A 17,157-nucleotide genomic window follows, 5' to 3' on the forward strand; every position below is an offset into this window, starting at 1 on the left:
TTTACTCACTATGTATTACCATCCACTCTATACTTTTCCACACTTTTATAGCAAAGCTAATTAAAACTTCTACATATATTAACCATCAGTAGTCCACATCTCATTCCTCCTCTTATGTCTTTTAAGAATCTACCACTTACCACCAAGTCTTGAAAATACTTTCCCACAATTTCTTCTAGAAGCTTTATGGTTCTTTTATTTTTAGGTTTTTGATCCATTTTGAGATAATTTTTGGATAAGGTGTGAAATAGTGGTCCCCTTTCCTTCTTTTGGCTATGGATATCCAGTTCTTTCAGCACCATTTGTTGAATGGATTATTCTGCCTGAGCTGTGTGGGTTTGACAGGCTAGTCAAAAATCATTTGACCATACATGTGAGGATCTGTTTCTGAACCATCAGATTGATTCCATTTGTCTATGTGTCTGTCTTTATGCCAGTACCATGCTTTTTTTTTTTTAACTTCTATAGCTAGGAAATATGATTTAAAGTCTGGAGAAGAGAATTTGCTTTTCCTTTTTAAGATGTTTCTGGCTATTCAAGACCCCTTAACCTGGCAAATAAGTTTGATATTCATGATTTCAATTTAAAAAATGCTGGTGGAATTTTTATCAAGATTGCATTGACTCTGTATATCAATTTGAGTAGAATTGACATCTTAATGATATTTAGTCTTCCAATGTGTGGGCATGGAATGTTCTTTGAGTTATTTAGGCCTTTTTTTATGTTTTTAAAATATTGAGTTGCAGTTTTCTAAATACAAGTGCTTTACATCTTTGGATAAATTTATTCTTGACTATTTGAGTTTTATCTGTCATATTTTATTTTCACCATTCTTTTGACACTTTAGTTACTTTTATTGATATATTCATTTCTAGACTCTCTTCCAGGCCTCTCTCTCCTGTCTTGTCTTTTCAGGCTCTGGCACACCCCTTTTTTTGGGGGGGGGGAATACTTTGTTTAATGGTAATATTTTGACAATGCTCTTTATTTTAAATTGATTTTGTAAAAATATTACATTAAAAAAATATATATGAGGACCCCTTCAACCCCACCACCCCCACCCCACCACTCCCCCCCCAGCAACACTCATTCCCATCATCATGACACAGCCATTGCATTTGGTAAGTACATCTCTGGGCACCTCTGCACCTCATGGTCAATGGTCCACATCATGGCCCATACTCTCCCCCATTCCATCCAGTGGGCCCTGTGAGGATTTACAATGTGCGGTGATTGCCCCTAAAGCACCATCCAGGGCAGCTCCAAGTCCCTAAGACGCCTCCACATCTCGTCTCTTCCTGCCATTCCCCATACCCATTAGCCACCTGTCCACTTTTCCCACTCCAATGCCACCTTTTCTCTGTGGACATTGGATTGGTTGTGTCCATTGCACCTCTATGTCAAGAGGAGGCTCAGATTCCACATGGATACTGGATGCAATCCTCCTGCTTTCAGTTGTAGGCACTCTAGGCTCCATGGTGTGGTGGTTGTCCTTCTTCAACTCCATCTTAGCTGAGTGAGGTAAGTCCAATAAATCAGATTGTAGGTGCTGGAGTCTGTGGAGGCTCAGGGCCTGGCTATCACATTGTCAGTCCAGAGATTCAGATCCCCTAAATATATCTTAAACCCCAACACCAACTACAACTCCAGCACAGTAGCATGAAAGTCTTATGAAGAGAGATCCCATCTGAGTCCAGATTCATCATGCATAAACACCAGCTCCAAAGAAGGGCCATCTGACATGGCAGTTAACCCCATCTGCCATGACCATAGCACCCATGGGCCTCTTTAGCCCTCAAAGGAACCAATACCTGGGGGTTGTATCTACTTTATCTGTCTCTTAGACTCTGCTCAGTTGTGCATAAGGGCAATCCTTCTGACAGCCTCCAGACTCTTTTTTAGAGACTCGTAGCCAAATAAACTCATTTCTCCTTTCCATTTCCCCCTTACATTAGGTCAAACAGCATTTTAAAGTCATGTTATTTTATGTAGACAGGGATATTCTGCTGATCCACATTGAACCTTCCACTCAAGGTCATTTTCCAGTTGCATCATCAGTTGGTAGTTGATAGTGATCCCTCGGTGCCAGAGAGGCTCATCCCCGGGTGTCATGTCCCACACTGGGGGGAAGGCATTGCATTTACATGCTAAGTTTGGCTTCGAGACTGGCCACATTTGAGTAACATGAAGGCTGTCAGGAGGAAATTCCCAGCACAATGCTGCTCTAGGCCTTGTTCTTATTTCAGGCATATCAGCTCACAAGCATAGTCATTAGCATCAGGGGCTCACTGTTGGAGTCTCATTCCTTCCCAGTCCTTGCCGCTGCACCTGGGAGACTGTCGCTGCTCCCCTAGGGACCACGACAGAGCACCACCGGCCAGGAACCAGTACCCCCCCAGCTGTAGTTTTTAATTGTTGCCACTATGAGTATATCCAAACATTACCATGCACCCTGGACATATGTCCTGTATAGCTCCCTTTCAGCCATATATCCCCTGTCAATAGTATGCTATACCAGTATTCCTCTGTTGCCATTGTTGAACCACTCTGTGATCCAGAACTTCCTGAAAATTGAAGCCCAATATAATGCCAGCATCCCTTACTAGCAAAATGGCATATAGCGATGGGTTTAAAGGTTAGATATAGAATACGTGTTGACTTGGAAAAAATTCTACATCCTATCTTTTTCTTTTTCTTTTTCCCCTAATTATTGAACTTCTCTAAACAAGAGCCCTAGACCACAGCAATTTATATATATAATATACAGCACTCCCACACATCCACCACAAAACTTTTTCCCTTCCACAGCAATACTCTTACACCCTATTCACATCATATTTACTTAAAGTGATGTACAGAGTCTGAGACAATAGCTTTCAAACAAGGAGACATCTGTGCTTACATTGTGGTGCTTAATTTAGGATACACAGTTTTCTAATTTTTTAGTTATCCTATGTTTTACATTATGGTTTACATTGTCAGTCTGTCGTCTCCTATATGTTATGGTGTAATATTACATGTTTTATATCCATCCTTGTGTACTCTCACGAAACTCCTCTCTTACCCCCCATTTACCTTGGTTCCACACATTTAACATCCATTTTCCCATCCACCTTGGTGCCCACAGTGACAACCAACCTCCGTTTCCCGAGGAGCCACGTCCAGAGATAGTTGGAATAGTGTTCAGGGCCTAACTTGCTCAACTACCCCAATGCCCTGGGAGCCACCCTTTCTCTCGAGAGATACAGTTCCCTCTATTTGATGGCATTAGTCCTCCCCAGGATGTGGGTCCACCCCCACTCTCACTACTTGGGTCTCTACCCAATGGTGCCACCCACTCTGGCAAAATGAGCATTCAGACATTCCCCAGGAGCCCGTCCCGCATCGGACCATCCCCTCCGAGCATTCTAAACAGGTAACCCTCTTAATTATATTTTGATACGATTTTCTCGGCATTTTACTCTCCACCAACACGTGACACTTTCCTATGTTCATATGCTACCCCTCCCTCCCCCCACTTTTGGGCAATATTACCCATCCGCCCATCCCAAGCTACCCTCAAACCCGCAAAGCCCCTCCCAAAGGCAATCCCTTGCCTCCATTTTATCTCTTCTTTGTGTTCATACTTACCACCAGCTCGTCATAAATTCCACCCCTGCAGACGTTGGCTCACATCCTTCCTCCACCCCCCGATTTCCTGTAAGCCTATCGTTCAGTCTCTAGCTCTCTGAGGCAGCTTCCTTATTTCATATCATTGAGGTCATGTAGTATTTGTCCTTCAGTGCCTGGGTTGCTTCACTCAACATAAGGTTCTCAAGATTCATCCATGTTATCACGTCTGTTTGTAGTGTATTTGTTCTTACAGCCGAGTAGTATTCCATTGTGTGTATATACCACATTTTATTGATCCACTCATCTGTTGATGGACATTTGGGTTGATTCCAACTTTTGGCAATAGTGAACAATGCTGCTATGAACATTGGTGTACATATATCGGTTTGTGTCCTTGTTTTCAGTTCTGCTGGGTATATACCCAGCAGTGGTATTGCTGGGTCATATGGCAAATCTATGGCTAGTTTTTTGAGAAACCGCCATACTGTCCTCCAGAATGGTTGGATCCTTCTGCATTCCCACCAGCAGTGGATGAGTGTTCCCCTTTCTTCACATCCTCTCCAGCATTTTTATTCTTCTGTTTTTTTCATAGCTGGCAATCTTATGGGTGTAAGATGGTATCTCATTGTAGTTTTGATTTGCATTTCCCTGATAGCTAGAGATTTGGAACATTTTTTCATGTGCTTTCTTGCCATTTGTATTTCTTCTTTGGAGAAGCATCTGTTTAAATCTTTTTCCCATTTTTTAAATGGGTTGTTTATCTTTTTATTTTCAAGATTATAGGAGTTCTTTCTTTATGCAAGTTATAAGTTTCTTATCAGATATATGGTTGCCAAATATTTTCTCCCACTGTGTGGGCTCCCTTTTTACTTTCTTGACAAACTCCTTTGAGGTGCAGAAGGCTTTAACTTTGAGGAAGTCCCATTTATCTATTAGTTCTTTTGCTGCTCGTGCTTTTGGTGTGATATTCATGAATCCATTTCCTATTACAAGGTCCTGTAGATGTTTCCCTACACTGCTTTCTAAGGTTTTTATGGCCTTGGCTCTTATATTTAGGTCTTTGATCCATCTTGAGTTGATCTTTGTATAAGGTGTGAGATGGTAATCCTCTTTCATTCTTCTACATATGGCTATCCAGTTCTCCAGACACCATTTGTTGAATAGGCCACTCTCTCCCAGTTGAGAGGGTTTGGTGGCTTTATCGAATATTATGTGGCTATATATTTGAGGTTCTATATCAGAGCTTTCAATTCGATTCCATTGGTCTGTGTGTCTCTCCTTATGCTGATACCATGCTGTTTTCACCAGCGTAGCTTTGTAGTATGTTTTGAAGTCAGGTAGTGTGATTCCTCCAATTTCGTTTTTCTTTTTCAGTATGTCTTTGGCTATTCGGGGCTTCTTTCCTTTCCAAATAAATTTCTTAGTAAGTTTTTCTAGTTCCTTAAAGAAGGCTGTGTTGATTTTTTTTGGGATTGCATTGAATGTGTAGATCAGTTTTGGTAGGATAGACATCTTAATAATATTTAGTCTTCCTATCCATGAACAAGGAATAGTCTTCCATTTATTTAGATCTTCTTTGATTTCCTTGAACAGTCTTGTATAGTTCTCGGTGTATAAGTTTTTTACCTCTTTAGTTAAATTTATTCCTAAGTATTTGATTTTTTTATTTACTATTGTGAATGGTATTTGTTTCTTGATTTCCTCCTGATCTTGCTCATTATTGGTGTACAGAAATGCTACTGATTTTTGCACATTGATCTTATAACCTGTGACTTTACTAAACTCATTTATGAGTTCTAGAAGCTTTGTTGTAGATCTCTCAGGGTTTTCTATGTATAGGATCATGTCATCTGCAAATAATGAAATTTTGACTTCTTCCTTTCCAATTTGAATGCCTTTTATATCTGGTTCTTGCCTCAGTGCTTGAGCAAGTACTTCTAAGACAATGATAAATAGGAACGGAGACAATGGGCATCCTTGTCTTGTTCCTGAGTTTAAAGGGAAGGATTCTAGGATTTCTCCATTGTAAACAATGTTGGCTTTAGGTTTTTCGTATATACTCTTTATCATGTTCAAAAAATTTCCTTGTATTCCAATCTTTTGGAGTGTTTTTATCAAGAAAGGGTGCTGTATTTTGTCAAATGCTTTTTCTGCATCTATAGATATAATCGTGTGATTTTTTTCCTTCAATCTGTTTATATGGTGTAGTACGTTGATTGATTTTCTTATGTTGAACCATCCTTGCATACCTGGGATGAATCCCACTTGGTCGTGGTGTATAATTCGTTTAATGTTTTGTTGAATATGATTAGCAAGTATTTTGTTAAGTATTTTTGCATCTAGGTTCATTAGAGAAATTGGTCTGTAATTTTCCTTTCTTGTGGTGTCTTTGTTTGGCTTTGGTACTAGGGTAATGTTGGCATCCTAGAAGGAGTTTGGCAATGTTCTTTTTGTTTCAATTTTTTGGAATAGTTTCAGCAGGATTGGTGTTAGTTCTTTCCAGAATGTTTTGTAAAATTCACCCGTGAAGCCGTCTGGCCCTGGGCTCTTCTTAGTTGGGAGAATTTTAATAAGTGATTCTATCTCTTTGCTTGTGATTGGTTTGTTAAGATCATCAATTTCTTCTTTTGTCAATATCGGCTGCTTATGTGTTTCTAGGAATTTGTCCATTTCCTCTAAATTGTCATTTTTGTTGGAATATCGTTTTTCAAAGTATCCTCTTATGATAGTCTTTATTTCTGTGGGGTCAGTGGTGATATCGCCTTTCTCATTTCTTATTTTGTGTATTTGCATCTTCTCTCTTTTTTTCTTTGTTAGTCTCACTAAAGATTTGTCAATTTTGTTGACCTTCTCAAAAAACCAGCTCTTGGTCTTGTTTATCTTTTCAAGTGCTTTCTTATTTTCTATTTCATTTAGTTCTGCTCTTATCTTTGTTATTTCCTTCCTTCTTCTTCCTGTTGGGTTACTTTGTTGTTGTTTTTCTAATTCCTTCAAATGTGCATTTAGTTCTTCAATTTTCCCTCTTTCTTCTTTTTTGATATATGAATTTATGGCTATAAATTTCCCTCTCAGTACTGCTTTTGCTGCATCCCATAAATTTTGGCATGTTGTGTTATCATTATCATTTGATTCAAGGTAGTCATTGATTTCTTTTGAGATTTCCTCTTTGACCCACTGTTTTTCTAAGAGTGTGCTGTTTAATTTCCAAATCGTGGTTTGAAACCTGGGCTTCTGTCCCTTGCAATTTCCAGCTTGAATCCACTGTGGTCAGAGATATTGTTTTGTATGATTTTAATATTTCTGAATTCATTCAGCCTTTCTTTGTGGCCTAGCATATGGTCTATCTTGGAGAATGATCCATGTGCGCTTGAGAAAAATGTATATCCTGCTGTGTTTTGGTGTAATGATCTATATATGTCAATTAGATCCAGCTCCTCTAATATACTGTTCAAATGTTTTGTTTCTTTAGTGATTCTCTTTTGAGATGTTCTGTCCAGAGTTGATAGTGGTGTATTAAAATCCCCCACTATAATTGTAGATGCATCTATTCTTTCACTTAGTTTTTCCATTGTTTGCCTCACGTATTTGGAGGTGCTCTTGTTAGGAGCATAAATATTTATGATTGTTCGATCTTCTTGACAGATTTTCCCTTTCACTAAAATGTAGTATCCTTCTTTGTCTCTCACAATTGTTTCACATTTAAAGTCTATTTTGTCTGATATTAATATAGCTACTCCTGCCTTTTTTTGGTTACTGTTTGCTTGTATAATTGTTTTCCAGCCATTCACTTTCAATCTCCATGCGTCTCTGGGTCTAAGATGTGTCTTCTGTAGACAGCATACGGATGGGTCATATTTCCTTATCCAATGTCCCAGTCTGAATGTTTTGATAGGAGAGTTTAATCCGTTGACATTCAGTGTTATTACTTTCAAGGAATTATTTGTGTTAGCCATATTTTGATTGGATTTGTGTTTATCATATTTTGTTTGTATTTTTTTCCCTTCTCTTTTTGTCTTTTTTTGTTGTCATTGTTGCTCTTATACTCTCCTCCAACTGTGCCTGTCCTGTTTTTTCCTTTCTTCCTGCAGAACTGCCTGTAGAATTTCTTGAAGGGGAGGTTTCTTGTTGGTATACTCTTTCAGTTTCTGTTTGTCTGAGAATATTTTGAACTCTCCATCATGTTTGAATGCTAGTTTAGCTGGATTGAGTATTCTTGGTTGGAAATTTTTTTCCTTTAGTACCTTGACTATATCATACCAGTGCCTTCTTGCCGCCATGGTTTCAGATGAGAAATCAGCACTAATCTAATGGAGCTTCCCTTGTATGTGATGGTTTTCTTTTCTCTTGCCGCTTTTAGGATTTTCTCTTTGTCTTGAGCATTGGATAATTTTACAAGTATATGTCTTTGGGTGGGCCTGTTGGGGTTTATGACCAGTGGAGTGCACTGTGCTTCTTGGATATGTACATCTGTCTCTTTCAGTAGATTTGGGAAGTTTTCAGCCATTATTTACTGCAACACTCCTTCTGACCCCTTTCCCTTCTCTTCTCCTTCTGGAATGCCTATAATACGTATGTTTGAGCGTTTTGCATTGTCATTCAGGTCCCTAAGTCCTAGCTGGATTTTGTCCATCTTTTTATTGACCCCTTCTACTATCTGTTTGATTTCTGATGTACTGTCTTCCACATCACTAATTCTCTGCTCTGCCTCTTCTAGTCTGCTGATATTTGCTGCAAGTGTATTTTTGATTTCTTGAACTGTGCTGTTCATTCCCATCATATCTGTTATCTTTTTGCGTATGTCTGCAATTTCCCCTCCACGTGATGTCTTCATGTTGTTAACCTCTTTCATTACTTCATCAAATTTGTCGGTGATAAATGTTCTGAGATCTTTCATTGCTTGTGCAAAGTTCTGCTCCCCTTCCTGATTTTTGGTTTGTTGATTGGATTCAGCCATGTTTTCCTGATTACTGGTTTGATTTGTAGATTTTTGTTGCTTTCTGGTCATTATTTAATCTTGACGGATTTAATCAGTTCCTTAGCTTCTTTGTCTACTCTTGGAGATTAATTAGCTGTTGTTTTTGCATAAGTGTTATATCTTCTTTTTGTCACTTTGTTCTTCTTATTCTAATTTCTTGTTGTTGGTTAAGTTCACTTTAAAGGAAAGTATTAGTGTTGGGGAAAGGCAATTGTGTAAGCAAGGGAAAAGTGTAAAGTAGTATTGGTGATATATGTTAACAAAGCAAGAATATGAGATCTGGGAGGATGGAGGTTAGATTCATGTAAATTGTGCAGAGTTATAGCAGTAGGTAGAGTACCTATTATGAGGTAGATGATTGAATATGGGAGGAATATGGTATGAGCTAAAAAGCTATTGATTTTGTGAGAGAGGGAAAGAGAAAAGAAAGGTAATAGTTTTAAGAGTGGATAACAGACAGAAAACAAAACAAAGGTATTAGAAATTAAGACTTAGACACTTCATGGATCAAAGAAAGGGAGGTGGGAGGTGGAATATAGGAGAGACAGTAGATGATGGCGGATATCAAGATGTAGGGGAAAGAGGATAGTGTAGGTAGCCTAAATCAGTTCACACAGAAATGAGGCAGTGGAGGATGAGAAAACCCCAGCAAATGTGAGGTGTTTCCTGCTGCACCTATTGTATAATTGAGTTAAAATAAAATAAGTAGAAGATGAGGGACACGAGGGAGAGAGAAAACAGAAAAATAAAAAAATAAATAAAGGGGGGGAAGAGAAGAAAGGGAGAAAGGAAAAGGGGGTGGGAAAAGGGTGGGGAACAGGTAGGGGAAAGGAAAAAAACAGATATACATGAACCACAATTAAAACACCAACTACAGAACAACAACCACAAAAAAAAACAAACCCTAAATAACTGAATAAAAAAAAGACTTTGGGGGATACGCTGTGAGAAAAGACTAGGGGATAATGCGATATTAGCAATCAGTACATTAAAAAAAGTAAAAAATAAGACAAAATGAAAATAAAAACAAAACAAAATGAAACGATAAAGAAAAAATGCCAATGTTGAAGGCCTAGGGCATTCAAGGACCTCAGATGGACCTCAGGGCGTGATGCATTCAGGGGTGGAAAGTCTGAGATATTAAAGACTCAAGAGGTGTGATTCTCTGGGGTGTGGGCCACCAGAGTTTAGGGGATTCAGACCTGGCAACCTCCAATCTGGTCAACAGGAAGCCTAGGAGCCCCATAGTGTAACATAGCCCTCGGGGATCCCCACAGCTGGGCACCAGCCCTATGGGGGAAGTCAGATCCACAAACTCTATATTATGTCTGAACCCTGCAATTCACTTACTTAGTAGGGCTCATTAATGTGGGTATATCATCACTTCAGCTTTTGGACAGCTCCCGCCCTGTGCTTCCACAACACTGCCACTTGAGGGCGCCTTTACACCACAGCCACTTTACTGGTACAGATCCGAAGCCCGGCCCATGATGCCGAAAACAGATTCCAAAACTGGAATTCCCAAGCTTCGCAAAATATTCCCTAATCAGCTTCCAGATGTGTCCCCCTCCCTCGCTGCACCCTGAAACAACTTCCCAATTACTTCCCTTTATTGCCTACAGCCTAATTCTGTTGCAGATCGGCAGCTGGCCTTGTGGGGGTGAGGCTTCAGGCGGAAGTGCTATTATTTATGTCCGCAATCAAAAATTTCCCCCGCTTCACAACAAAACACCATCTATCTCCCCAATTCGATCCGCAAAGGCAACCCATCACATCAACCCGCCAACAGCCCACCCAGGATTCACGAACTCCCCAGCACCGCAGAGCCAGCAAAAAGGTGAGCCACTATGTGGCACCATGGCTCCACCCACCCCCAAGAGGGAGGAACCCATGTGCAGGTCTCACCTCTGGGCAATAGAACCCAAATTATATCTTATAGACCAATCCTCTCTGTTACCTTTCCACCAAATCGATGTCCAGACACTTCCTGCCCTGCAAAAATCCTGAAAAATCCCTGCCTCAGAGAACCTCCAGCCATGCCCAGCCGTCTCTTCCCAGGAGAGATCGCAAGGCAAGTTCACTCAGTGACCATCTTGCTTCTTCCTTCTCACACCCTTTAATATTTCCTGAAAATCTTGTCTCTTGCTTAGAAATTCTCTCAGTTTCTTTTTATCTGTGAATATTCTACTCTTACCCTAATATTTTTAAAATATTTATTTATTTATTTTATTTCTCTCCCCTTCCCTCCCACCCTAGTTGTCTGTTCTCTGTCTATTTGCTGCGTGTTCTTCTTTGTCAGCTTCTTTTGTTGTCAGTGGCATGGGAATCTGTGTTTCTTTTTGTTGCATCATCTTGCTGCATCAACTCTCTGTGTGGGCAGTGCCATTACTGGGCAGGCTGAACTTTCTTTCACACTGGGTGGCTCTCCTTATGGGGTGTACTCCTTGCATGTGGGGCTCCCCTACACTGGGAACACCCCTGCATGGCATGACACTCCTTGCACACATCAGCATTGCACATGGGCCAGCTCCACTTGGGTCAAGGAAGCCCAGGGTTTGAACCACGGACCTCCCATGTGGTAGACGGATGCCCTATCTACTGAGCCAAGCCCACTTCCTTCACCCTCATTTTTGAAAGACAGTCTTGCTGAATATAAGATTCTTGGCTGAAAGTTTTTCTCTTGTAATATTTTAAATATATCAGACCACTGTCTTATTACCTCCATGGCTTCTGGTGAGAAATCAGCATGTAATCATATTGGATATCCCTTATGTTATGCATTGCTTTTCTCTTTGTCTTTGGCATCTGACATTCTGATTAGAATGTGTCTCAGAGTTGGTTTATTAAGATTTTTTTTGATGGGAGTTCATTGTGCTTCTTGGACATGGATATCTATGTCCTTCATAGGGTTGGGAAATTTTTAAACATTTTTTCTTCAAATATTCCTTCTGCCCCTTTTCCCTTCTCTTCTCCTCTTGGACATCCATGATATGTATATTTGCATGTCTTTTGCTACATTTAGTTCCTTGATTCCTTGTTCAATTTTTTTCCATTCTTCATCTGTTCTTTTGTATGTTCACTTTCAGAGACCAGTCCTTTCTTCTGCCTCCTCAAATATGCTATTATATGATTCCAATGTTTTTAAAATTTCATTTATTGATTTCCATTCCCATAAAACCTGCAATTTTTCCATGTATTCTTTCAAATTCTTCTTTGTGCTCATGCAATGTTTTCTCAGTATCCTTAATCTCTTTAACCATCTCATTGACTTTATTAAGGAGGTTTGAACTTCTATGACTAGTTGTCTCAACTCTTGGAGGCTTATCTTGTTCCTTTAACTGGGCCATATCTTCCTGTTTCTTGGTGTGGATAATAATTTTTTGTTGTTGTCTTGGCATCTGGCTTACTAGGGTATTTATTCTGGGTGCAGTTTTTCTCTTAAGTTTAGGGCTTCCTGCTCTTTCTCCCTTTCTGTTTGTGCAGTAGGAGCCAAGCATATAGTTGGTGCAATAAGCTGTGAAGGCTTAAGCTGCCCTCCTTACCAAGGGACTGATGAGGTTTCTCCCAACTTTCTCCATTGCCAGGGGTAGGGACAGAATCAGAGCTGTGTGGAATAATTCAAGTCATGCAGGCCTAGACTGTAGTTACCCAGAGAGACTGATGAAGCTTCACAGCCCTTTCTCCCCTGCCTGGGGCAGTGATGGAGCTGCAGGTGTGGACAGCAGTCTATGCAGTGTGGGTCCAAGATGACTGCAGTTGCCCTAGTAGACTTCTAATTATTCAGTCTGTGTCAGCCAAAGGTACCTGCAATTACCTGGATAGGCTGGTACAGGGCTTGCCAGTGTCCTCCCAGCTGGAGGTGGGGTTGAAGCCTATGATAAGGCTGCAGGCTGATCTGGATGAAAGAAACTGGTCCTTATGGTCACAGTGATTTTCAGTCAGGCTGGCTTCCCCTCATGCTGGGGGCATAGTCAAAATGGTGGCTACCAGCCTCTTTCTGACTTGGACAGGTTCATACTTTAGCTGTTCTTAGGGTTAGACTTTAACAAGCTGAATTTACTAATCAGTAGTTGAAATCAGTGGCTAACAATCTCTTCCTTCCCTGTTTTCGGGAAAATGGAACTTCCAATTCCAGCCACAGAATAGCTCTTGGGGTGACTTGTGCTGCCATAGTAAGATATTCACTGGCCTCTGTAGCTTGGCTGGTAATTTCCTGGAAAGCCTAACACAGGTCCCCCAGCTTCCTCCCTGCTGGAGGTGCGGCTGAGGCCTAGGCTACAGCTGCAATCTGATCTGGATGGGAAGATGCCTGTCCCTATCAGGACTGGGATTTTCAGTCTGCCCCACTTCCCCTCATGCCAGGTGCAGAGTTAAGATGGTGACTGCCAGCCTTTTTCTGACGACAGTATCAAACTTTAGCTGTTCTTAGGATTATACTTTAGCCCACCAAATTTACTCATCAGTAGCTGAAGTTGGTGCCCAACCATCTCTTCCTCCCCATTTTTGGGAAGTGGACCTTTCAATTACAGTTGTGGAACAGCTTGTGCCTCCAATGGAGGATGGGCACTGGCCTCCATGGTGTGACTTGCTCTACTTACAAGCCTTCTCTGTAGATGGGCAGTCTCCTCCTCCTATTCTTTCAGGGATGTTGCAGGATGCTCTTCTGGCCTCCTGGAGCCCCCAGACAGGTGCTTCAGCTAGCTCCAGAGAGCTCTGCATGTTTACTAACTGTCCTGTAGCAGGAGCTGACTCTAGGAGCTTCTTACTCCACTGCCATCTTGCTGGTTGTCCAGTCCTATGCTTTTTTTAAGACAAATTGACCAGGAATATTTCATATCTTAGACATATGCATTTCACTGCTTACAGAGCAGAGGTGAGTTTTCTTCCCTTGTTCACTCTGGTCCTAGGGCCTTGATGCCAGGCCCACACTCTTTAGATGAAGCTGTGATTTGTCTAAACCTTAATTAGAAGCAAAAAAAAAATCAGCTTCAAAACACTAAATGTATCACATGTGTTTTATTGGGTGTACTAGTGATGATATAGCCTGTTCCACAGTCAGAGTCCCCTTCCCTGGACCCACTGTCTTGGGCCTCCACCTGTCTCCCTCCCTCCCCAGGGCCTCTTCTCCCCAGGCTCCCTGTCTACCAATCCCTTCCCCAGGCCACTTTTACCCTGGGCACCCCATCTATCCTTTCCCTGGATCCACTATATCTGGACTCCCAGACCTTAAAGTCAAATCACATTTTTTTAAAAAGGTTTTATTTATTTTTTTATTTTCCTCCCCCCACCTCAGATCACATTTTTAATATTTATGTGTCAGGCTTCATACTCAGGTTTCATTTATTTTGCTGCTTTCCCTACCCCATTAGCTGGGACATCAGAAACTTTAGAGTTAAACCTGGCTTCATCTGTCTCCAATTGTACAAGTCAATGGCTTCTCTATACTTGATTTACAGAGCAGAGATATATTATGTAAAAGGAAAAAAAAACAGGTTTTATTTATAAGACATCTCTAAGACTGACAAGGAAAATGGGAAGGGCAGGAGGCACCTATGGGCAGCTGTGGGCTCAGCCGGCTCTTCGTCTGGAGGGGTCAGGTCATCACCTCCTGTCCTGCCCAAGTAATCTGGCTACTGCGACCCTACCAGATGATAGCCCAAACCCCCAACTTCAGGAACAAAACTGCAGGGAATGCAGAGGAAATGGAAACTTTTATCTTTGGGACTCCAACTGGCTCTAGGAGTGAAGAGAACAGGGGTTGGTTTGTATAACACATTTAAATTGGTCAATCGCAGATTCAGCCTGAAGGAAAGTGGACAAGACTACTTCTTTTTTTTTTTTAATTAATTTATTTTATTTCTTTCTCTCCCCACCTCGATGTCTGCTTTCCGTGTCCATTCACTGTGTGTTCTGTGTCTGCTTGTATTCTCATTAGGCAGCTCCAGAAACCAATTCTGGGACCTCCCAGAGTGTGAGAGAGGTGACTATTCTCTTGTGCCACCTCAGCTCCCTGATCTGCAGTGTCTCTTATTGTCTCTCCTCTGTGTCTTTTTGTTGTGTCATCTTGCTGCACCAGCTCTCCACATGTGCCAGCTTGCCTCATGGGCCAGCTTGCTTTCACCAGGGGACCCTGGGCATCAAACCCTGGACCTCCTATATGGTGGATGGGAGCCCAATTGCTTGAGCCATATCCACTTCCCAAGGCTGCTTTTTGAGGTTCCTCTCCCTCAGGCCAGCTTTTGCCTCTTAGACCCTGAGATGGTGGAGCCCCACCTGGAGAGAATTGAATGAGCTGAGGGCCCACAGTTCTGTCTCATGCAAAGCCCTGCCTTGTGATGACTGAACCCTGAAAGCAAGGCTGTTCCTGGTGGGTTGGTGGGAATAAAGGGATGAATGTGCATGTAAACCCAATATGGGTTTGAGAGGTGCTGGGCCCTCCACGGGAAAGGCTCTGCCATGGCAGGTCCCTGGGTGTTGGGTAGCTTGTAGGGGCATTAGTGCCTCCAAACACAAGGTTCCTATTAGGGGTGCTGGCTCCCACAATGGCAGTAGGGGTGCTCTGGCTCCAGGGCCCTAGGGCTTCAGGCTTAAGCTTATTCCATAGCAATTTGTAGTGTGGGACCCCCCCCTCCATTCTGCTTTTATCCTGAGTGCTTGAATGTTGGAGCACAGATCTGTGACCTCCACTTGGTTCCCAAAGCTCCTATGTGCTGCTTAAACCCCGACTGGAGTGGTGCTGCCAAATGTTGAGATTCACTGCCTCACATTGGCCTTGAAATTGGTCACAGCACAGGGCACGTTGGTGATGTATGCAAAATCAGATGCATTGGCTGTGCCAGAGGAGAATACAGTAGGGGTGGACCCATAGGCCAGCTGGAGCCTGGCTTGGGTGTCCAAGGTGGAACTTGTGGGTATCAACCCCCCAAAGCTAACTGGTGCTGCCCAGGGGTGGCTGGCCTTGAGGAGAGGTTGAGGTGGGAGCTGCCAGATTTGCAGACTGGAAAGAATTGTCAGAGCTGATGGCTCCATGAGGCTGCCCACCAATAGGTTGGGGGGGGTGACTCTAGGGTTAAAGAGGTCTTTACACTTTGGGGTAGGGTTGCAGAACCCTAGTGTGGGCAGGCTGGGGGTTTCTGGCTGAGGCAGTGCTGCCACTTGGGGTGTCTGAAGGGCCTGGTCAGATGGGAAGAAGGTGGCACTGGAGCCAGCTGGAGGCCCACAGAGCAGTAGGGGGGAGGGATGTCGTATTCATCAGGGTGATTCCAAGGTTGGAAGATGGCAGGAAACCAGGCCTGCAGATATGCTGGTTGTGAGTGGTTGTGGATTTTTTCCCCCATTTTTCTTCATATATTGAAGTATATCACTCATACATAAAATATATAGACAATAAGTTTATTGTAATTTTTGTGAACTTACAAAGCAAACATACATAAGATCATACAGGGGTCTCATACCTCACCTTACCACAATCAGTTCAGTTCCGTTGGTTTATGTGTCTGTTTTTATGACAGTACCATTGCTGTTTTTAACCACTGTAGCTAGGTAATATGGTTTAAAGACCAGAAGTGAGAGTCCTCTGACTTTGCTTTTCTTTTTTAAGATGTTTCTGGCTATTCAGGACCCCTTCCTTACCCTTCCAAATAAATTTCCATTCATTTTTAAAATGCTCGTGGAATTTTTATAAGGAATGCATTCAATCTGTATATCATTTTGAGTAGAATTGGCATCTTAGTAACATTTAGTCTTCCAATCTGAGCATGGAATGTTCTTCCAAAGATTTTGGTCTTATTTATTTCTTTTAACAATGAGTTGTGGTTTTCTGAATACAAGTGCTTTACAACATGGGTTAAGTATATTCATAAATATTGAGCTTTTATCTGTCATATTTTACTTTCACCACTCTTTTTACTTCAGCTACTTTTACTAATATAATCTTCATTTTTAGACTCTCTTCCAAACCTTTCTTTCCTGTTTTTTCTTTTCAGGCTGTAACACACCCTTCAATATTTCCTGCAAAGCTAGTCTTTTGGTTATAAACTCTCTCCATTTCTTTTAATCTGTGAATATTCTAAACTCACCCTCAATTTTTAAAGACAATCTTGCTGGATATAAGGTTCTTTTCTGGCACTTTTTTCTTGCAGTATCTTAAATATATAACTCTGTCTTCTTGCCTCCATGGTTTCTGATGAGAAATTGGCATTTAATCTTATTGGGTATCACTTATGTGTTATGCATTTCTTTTCTTTTGCTGCTCTCAGAATTCTTTCTTTGTCTTTGACATTTGACATTCTGATTAGTATGTGTCTCAGTTGCTATTCAGATTTATCCAGATGGGAGTGTGTTGTGCTTCTTAGATGTGCATATCCATGTCCTTCAATAGGGTTGATTAATTTTCTACCAGTATTTCTTCAAATATCCCTTCTGCCCTTTTACTCTTCTCTTTCTGGTCTACCCATGACACATATGTTTGCATGTCTCTTGCTATCATTTATTTCTCTGAGACCTTGTTCAATTTTTCCCATTCTTTTTTTTCATCTGTTCTTTTGTATGTTTGCTTTCAAAGGCCATTT

General features: G+C 41.4%; 1 long non-coding RNA gene across 6 annotated transcripts in view; it reads left to right on the forward strand.

Annotated features, from left to right (window-relative positions):
* Positions 1-17,157, forward strand: part of LOC131273224 (uncharacterized) — a 123,458-nt gene that overhangs the window by 56,484 nt on the left and 49,817 nt on the right. The gene's annotated exons all lie outside the window — the stretch shown is intronic.

The sequence above is a fragment of the Dasypus novemcinctus genome, chromosome 14 (genome assembly GCF_030445035.2).
Source record: "Dasypus novemcinctus isolate mDasNov1 chromosome 14, mDasNov1.1.hap2, whole genome shotgun sequence".
In the NCBI taxonomy this organism is placed as follows: Eukaryota; Metazoa; Chordata; class Mammalia; order Cingulata; family Dasypodidae; genus Dasypus; species Dasypus novemcinctus.